The 9505-nt window shown below is 35.2% G+C and overlaps 1 non-coding gene across 1 annotated transcript; it reads left to right on the top strand.

Moving 5' to 3' along the window:
• Positions 1-300: 300 nt before the first annotated feature.
• On the top strand, positions 301-419 carry LOC128874489 (5S ribosomal RNA). Its single transcript, XR_008456652.1, has one exon. It is a non-coding gene; the product is annotated as a 5S ribosomal RNA (ribosomal RNA).
• Positions 420-9505: the final 9086 nt, after the last annotated feature.

Raw genomic sequence — 9505 nt, forward strand, 5'->3', positions numbered from 1 at the left:
TTTTCTTAATCTCAGTAACACATTATGTAATTTGTTCAAGAGATGAAATTCCAAAATAATAGAGTTAGAAAACCTAATTAGTATTCCATTCAGATTTTTATAGTGGGACATATCGTTAAGGCTGACCTAGGAAACTTTGTTTTAATAGAGCAAACTGCGCACTGTGTCTTAGTGTGCAACGTTAGTGACCTATTTCAAAATTTATTTTTTTTAATGAAAAGGAAATTTGTTTAATTGAAATAAAGGTTCTCGTCAAGTAAAATGGCACCATGTATCGAATAAAGAAAACGCTTAATAAATATCAACGACCATACCACGCATGCCACACCAGTTCTCGTCTGATCACTGAAGTTAAGATGCGTTGGGCGCGGATAGTACTTGGATGGGTGACCGCCTGGGAACACCGCGTGTTGTTGGCACCTTTATTTTGTCCCTTTACCTTTTTGGATTCATTGTTTTCGTTTCATTACGAGAATGCCCTTTGAAGTAGCATGTGGCTGAGTTGTGAGTCTCAATTTCCTTTTGAAAGGAAGATTATAAGGACAATAATAATCGACCATGATTACACTTTGCCACACTATAATATGATTTGATCAATTTTATGTTGATTACATTACAGTCTGGTAACTAACATTGTGAATCCATCTGCCCGAGAGAAGTTTCATTCAATAGGAAACGAAGTTTTCCAGTGAAATGATGGTTCACGTCAAATGAAACGGCACGGTGTGTCGACAAAGCAAATGTATGTAACCAAACACTAGATCAGTCTTAGGCTTCACTATTTGAATATTCAATTTATTGCATACACGGTTGTGTTCCCCGAGTTAACATTCTGAAGTAATAATGTCATTTCTGGTAAAATGAATAAATAATTATTCACAGCCTTAATGTTGGATCAACTTAAAAGGCAATAACGAAATTTATTACAGCCTCCCTGTAAACTATATTCTGAAAGCGATCTTTTACGTTTCCAACATTGTCTTTTTTATATTATTCGAATAATGTATTTCTTCGGTCCCGCTGATGCTCAATCGATAAAACTGTCGTTCTTTTGAAGAATAGAACTCGAGTATAAAATGAGTACCCTTAAGTAGCTGACAGCCGCTATGAACCCCGTTTGCAACGCTTTCATTCCGAGTGACAGATGTATTTTGTTGGTAGTTCTGCACGGTATTCTCTCGTGCAAGCTTAATCAGTAACTATACGTACGTGTTGTGACTCGACGCGCTGTCATTCTGAAAGGATTCAATGATGAGCGACAGAAAGACGAGGGGGAAATCAATTCTTCGTCTTTTTTCGCTCACGCCAGAGCGAATGTTGTCCTCGGAGACAAATTTTTTCGCGTAAATGTTAATTACGTATCATAGATTGTATTAACTTTGACATCCTGTCGAACAGGTTGACGGAGCGCTTAGGCGTTTAATTCTGAAAGTGTGTAGCAACAGAGACTTTATCTGTGACTTTTAATCTGTAATATGGAAATGTAACAATTATAGATACTGCAAAGTGGATTTTAGAAAGCAGACCATTTTCCTGTTCTGCGAACGTAAAAGTGCAGCTCGAAACTGAATTTTGATTTGTTACGTACGCTGGTGTAATAAACCTCTCCGCAGAGTTAATTTTCTTTTAGTTCTTTTTCATACAAGGTCAAGCCTATCACCTTTTTCCCTGCGTAGAAACACGGTACACTATAGCTAAGCTATTGCATATTTATGATCGACACGCATCATGAATTTCTGAAGTACAATTTTCAACGAACGCCAGAGAATAAGTAATATTAAAATGAATTTTTTCCAGATCTTGCAAATTTTAACTTATTACCTATTAATCATGTGGTCAATACATATTTAATATTGATTTTGTTCATATAAATTTAATTTAACGTCACATACTTGTTTTATGTTTGTCAAGTAACGTTACGGATTTAATAGAGTGTTTATGTAATTATAAATTACATAAAACGAGTGACAGACTGTATTGTAGGAAAAAGTCACTACAATGCATATAATAAAAGAACAGCTTCACTAAAATTCTGATTTTACAAATATGACGAGAAACATAATTTTTATTATATAATATTTTATGTTACTATTACTTATAATTGTTATTATTCTAGTTATGAAATAAATTCCACATTCAATAAATTTTATATTATATTCAGTCGTAGATATAATTTTCATTTCTATTATTAAAGGAATAATAATTACAATTCACAACATTTTGGACTGGTTTCGTTAGACGTAACCTTGATCGTCTATATAAAAAAAGAAAACGAATTTTGTCCTAGTATCTATTCCTATGGCTATAGAATATTGCACGTAACTTGTAAACAAATTGAATAAATGTACTAAATTTCAAAAGAGTATGTCAAGTATTTCGGTTGCAAAAAAATTGTGACATTTGCTCTGAAACTGGCCAAATAAAAAAATAGAGTATCCACTTAACAGGAAATTGTCGGGAATAACAAACGATTTCCTCTCCTTATCCACACCGTGAAATGGAAATGATATAGGGGTGCCTTATCATTTTTATCGTAGAACGAATGTGTGTGAACGCGATCAACGAAAGTGTTTTTTCCGCTGAAATTATCGCGGTCATTCGCTAATTTTCGTTAGCTTCGGACAAGATTGGAGTGGCATAAAAGAATCTTACCAGCTAATTAGTGGGTTTGCGCGCGAAAGAGAAAGAGATCGGCCGTAAATTGATCAGTGGTTGACGTCATTAACCTGAGACAAACGGTTCAAGCAAGAAAGCGGCCAGGAAGGGGAGCACACATGCTCTTGCACGTGTGTAAACTGGGCCATCGACCCGGATGTCTTATCCTGGAAGACGTTCACGTGTCTTCGTATCCTTCGCGCCTGACAGGATTTTATGTATCGATTGGTCTTGGTCAGAATGGCTGATTGTCTAAATATGGTCAGATGTAATTAGCAGTAAGTATTTGATGGATGAACATATCAAATTGCCCCTAAGCACAATTTTTGTTTGATCTCAGTAATTAACCCTACAGCGCACAATGATGGACATTTGCATCAACTCATTTCTACAACGACAACTTGTATGCTACAAGTCTATATCAGGATATCGAACAAAACGTTTTCGATCCTAATGATTGAATTTGTTTTATTAACGTATGTTCACAGCAAAGGCGAAGTATGTTAAATTTCAATTTTGGGAATTGGGGGTAAGTATATATCTCAAGTGATTTGAGTTGTGTTATAATATATTCATTATTGATACTTGAAATATTAAACTTTTTAATATTGGGCTTAATATGTTCTAGTTTGTTCTGAGGTAGAAATTAATTAGTTTTGATGAATTAATGCTAAAATTACCGAAGTGAATGCATATCTATCAAATACACAACTACACTGAGCAACAAAATTAGCGCAACAAAAATTTCACTCAACTTTAAATAATCATAACTCCGCGAAAAATGACCGTATCAGATAAATTTTGGTTTTATTTCAAAGCTTGATATCTCTACTTTGAACAGAATTTTTCATATTTTGATTTCCTCCTTCTTCTTCCCGCCATCTCCTTTGAAATGAGATGATGCTTTTTCTTAAAAAGTTTGCGCACTTTAAGGCGCTCCACGGGGTGCAATGAATTTTTCAGGCAAACTTTACAAAAATTATCGCAGAGTATAAACTTTTCTGCACAAATTAAAAAAAAAGGTAGTCTCTACGATTTCTTTTGGCGCAGTTATAAATGCACAAGTTACCCATGCATTTTATTCAGTTTATATTTGTTGCCACCAGCATTAGCGTTACCCAATGCGCACTACGTGGAGGTTGCTGGCCGGAGTTTGTGCATCGTGTGTGTATTTTTAAATCATCGGCTATTAAATCAAATAACACACCCACATACAGACGCACACACACATTGTAGAAAGGAGTAGGACAATTTCCTCGAAATTGGAATTTTCCTATGTTTCTCTTTGAGAAACCATCTAAAAAAGTCGGATTTTGAGTGGGAAGACTTCGATAAAAAGTCTGCTGCTTCAATATCTCCTCGTATTCCCCTTGCATCATCAAGTTTTCTTATGTCAATATTGTTTAATCTTCGCGTCTCTCAGTGTTATGTCACTTTAGATGCATCGATGCGAACGACATAATGCACTGACAGGGGAAGACTGGAGCGAAGCAGGCCGGGAAATCTGAAAACAATTGCGTAACCGCGACGCCGACGCCGCGTATCGAACCGTTCACAGGTGCTCTCAGTTCCTCTGGAACAGCTACAGTGAATTCATGTTGTGTCGATAACAAAACCGAGGCGCAGCGTTATCCGATTAACGTTGCAGATCCATCAAGTCGATACCATATACCGAATTGCTCTCACATTCTTCGCTAACATTCAAGGTTATTGTACACGTCCCCGTGGCGTTTCCTAGCAAAAACAAACGGCAATAAATCGATACCTATCGCAAGATAATAGAGGGTGGAGGCCCGTTAATAATAAGCATATGCGACGTGCGCTATGAAAATACGAAGAACGCGCCCGCATAAATTGCAAATAGCATAGACGTGTGAAAGATAACGCGTGCCTGGGATATATTTTTTCGCCGTCACGCGGTTGCTTCGGCTATAATCGATCACTAGGAAAAAATGGAAATCGAGCTCGTGAAATAGTGGTACACCAACACAATGACGCCGGGAATTCCTAGCACTGTTGGATTGTGGTTTGCGGAATTGCTATTTTCTTGAGAGTCGAGATCAAATTGTTATCATCGATCACTGAAAGAATTTTTGAAGAATTGGATTCGTGTCAACCCTCTAAAGAAGCCTCTAAAATTGAATTCCAAATTAAGTATGAAATCATTCTTCTTTCGTTTTCATTTACTTATTTCTGTGAAATTGGATTTAGCAATGTTTGAGAACTAATAGAAAAATGAGCAAGATAGGTGAATTCAACATCTGCTTTAAATTAGTATCAATGATGAAGAACCGAGTGGTGAAAGCTTGAACTATTTTATCCACTTTAAGATTATTGTAAACCAAACTGAACCCAATTCATTATTTATATTAAAACATGAATGATCATGGATCTCATTTTTATTTTTTATAAAGACATTTTATTCATTGTAATTTGTGTAGCTTCGCTTCCATTTAATATACATTCGTACCTTCTTTTGTTTAGTGTACCGAATAGTTGGCAAATTCTTAGTGCTGCTCCACAACCTTCAAAAGGTTGAGAAACACTGTTCTAGAGCCCCTAGAGATCTTTAAATGACATACTCATTATCTATTTTATAGAGATCTGCTTTAATCTCGTTAAATAAATAATATAGGATACGAACAATCTGTTTACAATTATTATTTTATAATTTCTCTCATCAAGGTGAATACAGCTAGAAGTTTGTGTCATAATAGACCTGTCAATTTATGTGCCACTGTCAATGTTTATCGATGGTCTTATCGTCGAATGTTTTCTGAGAATATAGTTATCAGATTATATGCTTTGATCTGCATTTAATTATTTCATTTCTTTCATTATTAACTGTAATTTCACATGGCATACGTGTTTCAGTTATATGAAACTCACAGTTTGATTCAAGAACGAGCACACGTGAAACACTGCAAGGCTATCATTAAAACGTCACGGAGGAACGTAAATTTGTCGAACTCGATAGTGACTGTTGACTCGATTATTGTCTCCTTCTGAAACCGAAAATCTCAGATTCCGAATCGTCCTATTGAAACCGATTCAATAGGACGATATGGAAGCTATCAAAGTCACCAGTTCAACTCGAGGCGATTTCGAAATTAGAGCCCTCCAAATTATTCTTTCCATTACTTGATTTTTCTCAACGTTGTGGCGATGCAGAAGGAAAATAGTTGCAGCGAAACAATAAATATATGCCAATTTGATTTCATTTTTTTACAACGCGAGTCCAGTTATTTATCCGACTGATTGTATACGATCGACAGTACATGTTTTATATCACACCATAGGTTACACAACAAATACTTTATCCAATTAATTGACGGTTAACATTCCCTCAAAAAGGGTCGTAAATCCTCTTTAACGGGTAAAAGCTGCTCCGTACCGTGCGAAATTTCGCTCGGATTAAAATACCTTTTTAATCGATCCCCGTCTTGATCATTAAGTCGCTCGAACGCGACAAGTCACCTGGGCCAGGGAAGAATAAACGTCGGAGCAGTGACAACAAAGAGAAAGGCAGGGTTGGCAAAATTGACATTTTTGACGCAAATCCTACAAATCTGCCTCTTTAAATGTGTATTTAGTGTCATATTCATTTCACGTTTTAACTTTCTTCTGAGGTCTTTTACATATTAAAATTATTCGTTTATACTAAAATTACATGCCATTCTCTTTCTGGAACATTTCTTAGCTTTCTTAGCTAGTTATATGTAATAATATCTCCAGTATCGGTTTATTCGTTGCTTACTCCAATAACAATTTGCCATAAATGTTTTTACCCATGTCGTAGTCCTCTTTGGGAATATAATGATCAACTCAATAATAATTGAAAAAGAAGATGTACGTATAATTCAAGACAATATAAAATGAATATATTAATAGAAATCTAATTTTTAATTATACAGATAATTAACTTCTTTGACGGTTACGTTAGATCATATTGGTTGCTTTTCTGAAGAGAATGCGGCTTTGATCATACCAAAGATGAATGCTGTCAACCATGTTGAAAAATGATAAACGCCTTTAAACTTTCGGTAGCCTTCCATACTTGATGCTCCAATTTCAGCAAATTCAGAGATTTCTTTCTAAAAATTTGGCGCATCATTCTTGAAATGTGTACTTTTTAAATAATGCAAAAGAAAATCGACTTGCAAACAAATTTAAACATCGTGCCTCCTTAATAATGCGATTATATTCGAACATGTTAGACACAGTAATAGTTACTTTTACTTTTTAAATATGCAACACGATGCAATAAAGGGCTAATTTCCTCAAATTATACCCCCATGCTTGTCCAACTGTGCTACTGTGCGAGCAAGTCGATCTGCTTTCACGAGTCCAGTCCGGGAAGCGTTTGGATGGAGGTAGCTGGACCATGACGAAACGAAGAGCATAATTAATTATCCGGTATGATCGAGGCGAGGTCTGCGCAAAAGAACGAACTATCGCAGCGTCGCAGTCGGTCGTCGAGCTGCCCTGTTCGCAGATTGCAGCAAAGTAAACAACCGGTCGTCGTTCGCCGCGTCCCAGCCGCGAAAGAAATTGAATCCGACGATCAATCTCCGTCCTTTTACGGGCTGTCCAATTACGAACGAAAGCACCGATAATTGAGCCACGATAATAATGATAAATAAATAAATGAGCCGGCGCGCTGGTTGCGTGCCAGGGGAAACGTGCGTATTGCGAATCGAGTGGTGCTCGAAATCTCGAAAGTAGCTCTGGATATAACACAAGGCGTACAGTAGTCGGGAAAAGTATTGGCACATCACGTGGCTCGGTATACAAATATTTAAAATTAAAAAATTAATTCTTTACATTATACTTTGGTTATATGGATCTTGACTTGTAACAGGAGACTTGTCTGTATACGAAAGTAGAAGTACGCTAATAAAATAGGTGATATAAATTAGTAAGAATATTATTGGAATCCCGGATAGTAAACTGGTACAATGATGTTTTATAATATAATATTATATTATAATGATGATTTCTAAGTAATAGACAAAATCGCAACTAGAGTGCTAAGGCTAAAACTGACGTGACGCAATATACATAGATTACTATGTATCTCTTGTAGTCAGATATTATAATCATAGTCAGATATTAATAGAAAATATCGTTTTGTTCAAAATGATAAACTAATATTAGCATATATATTTATAAATTATGTTCTACATTCACCTTGAACACATTAACATTTGGAAAATGAGCGTAAAAGTGCATAAAATCTGCAGTCTACTTACTACCAATCTGCAAATATGTGCCACAGTTTACATCACACCAACGCCAGCTCAGCTAATTGAGAAACAGGCGCAGCGTGGTCCGCAGTTGAATGCGCAGGAGGCTTTTCGTCGTAAAATGGTTGTAAAACACATTTTTGTTTATTTTATATACCCTCTATTTTGTTAGTGTTCTCTCTATCTTAGTTTTGTTTGGATACTTAGACAACGTTCATACAGATAACAATATACAGAAATATTTTTCCAGCGTTTACAAATGTTTGTGTATTGAATTCCGGACTGTGCCAATAATTTTGTCCATTACCGTATTTGTTACGGTACGTACTTCTCGTTGGCATCTATCGTAATAATTACGATTGATGGTCCTTATTTACCAATGCTATTCATAGTGCCAGCTCGTACACACGCGTCTGTTGCTCCCTCATTATTACATAATTGGCACTGCGTTTTAACCCGTGCCATTCGCGCACTGCTGTTTCTTGCATTATTACGTTACAAGGTCTGTGCGTTTTATGGACTACTCTGTTTGGTAATGTAGCTCAAATCACCGCATTGTTTCAGACTGAATGCAAACTGTAATACAAAGGTGGATTCAAAAATGTTCGTATAAGCGTTTTTAATATGTCAGAGTATATAGGTAAGCCTGTACAATAATTTAGATTCATATTTTTCATGGTCAAATCTACCATTGTAAATTGTAATTAAAACTGAACCTTTTTGTCTTTAGCGAATACTAACATCTAACAATACGGAGTATAGATTACAGATTATGTAAAAAAACAAACCTAAAGCATTAACTTTGTTTTAATTTTATATTCATATATCTTCGTATTAATTTCTATTCAAAATTTTATTTGTTCGTTTAAAGAGAACCATACTTCTCGATTACCAAAATGTTTGTATGATAAAGGATTATCACTGAAGTATCATTGCTCGACATCATTAAATTGTTTACAACACATTTTCAAAAATGAGAACAGTTACCATATTTATCAAGTATTAACAGTTGAAATCTAAACGTCCAAATGATTTCGTTTCGATTGTTAGTGAGTTTAGATAGTGAATCGTAGATAAATTGACTCCTGTAATCTAAATCAAGCATTGCCGATCTATTTACGAATCTCTTGATCTGAATATTGAACACATCCTTACAAATTGTAAATAATAAATTTTCTTAATACATATTTCTTTTAACAACGAACGATAGACTTATTATTCCCAGGCCAGGAAAATGATTTATTTTATAATGAATGTCGCTACCTGTCCTTTATTACATGTCAAGCTATTTTTTCTTGAAAAAAATAGGATATAAAATATGTATCTATAAATCTGTGAAAAACTTCGTAATTGTATCTCTATCAATGAATAATAAGCTTCCTAATCACGGATTTAAAGAATTGCCTCTTTGGATAAATGCTCTATGCTCCATTAATCGATTAATCATTTTTCTTAAAGAGATTGAACAGAAAATGAATAACGGACCGTGTCTTTGTCGTGTTTCATTAATGTTTAGTAATTATCAATTTAATAATTATTACAAAGTAAATATTGTATAGTAGCGCTGGTGATTTTGTCATCAAAGGATCCAACAAGGAATTATT

This window comes from Hylaeus volcanicus, chromosome 3 (assembly GCF_026283585.1).
Source record: "Hylaeus volcanicus isolate JK05 chromosome 3, UHH_iyHylVolc1.0_haploid, whole genome shotgun sequence".
NCBI lineage: Eukaryota > Metazoa > Arthropoda > Insecta > Hymenoptera > Colletidae > Hylaeus > Hylaeus volcanicus.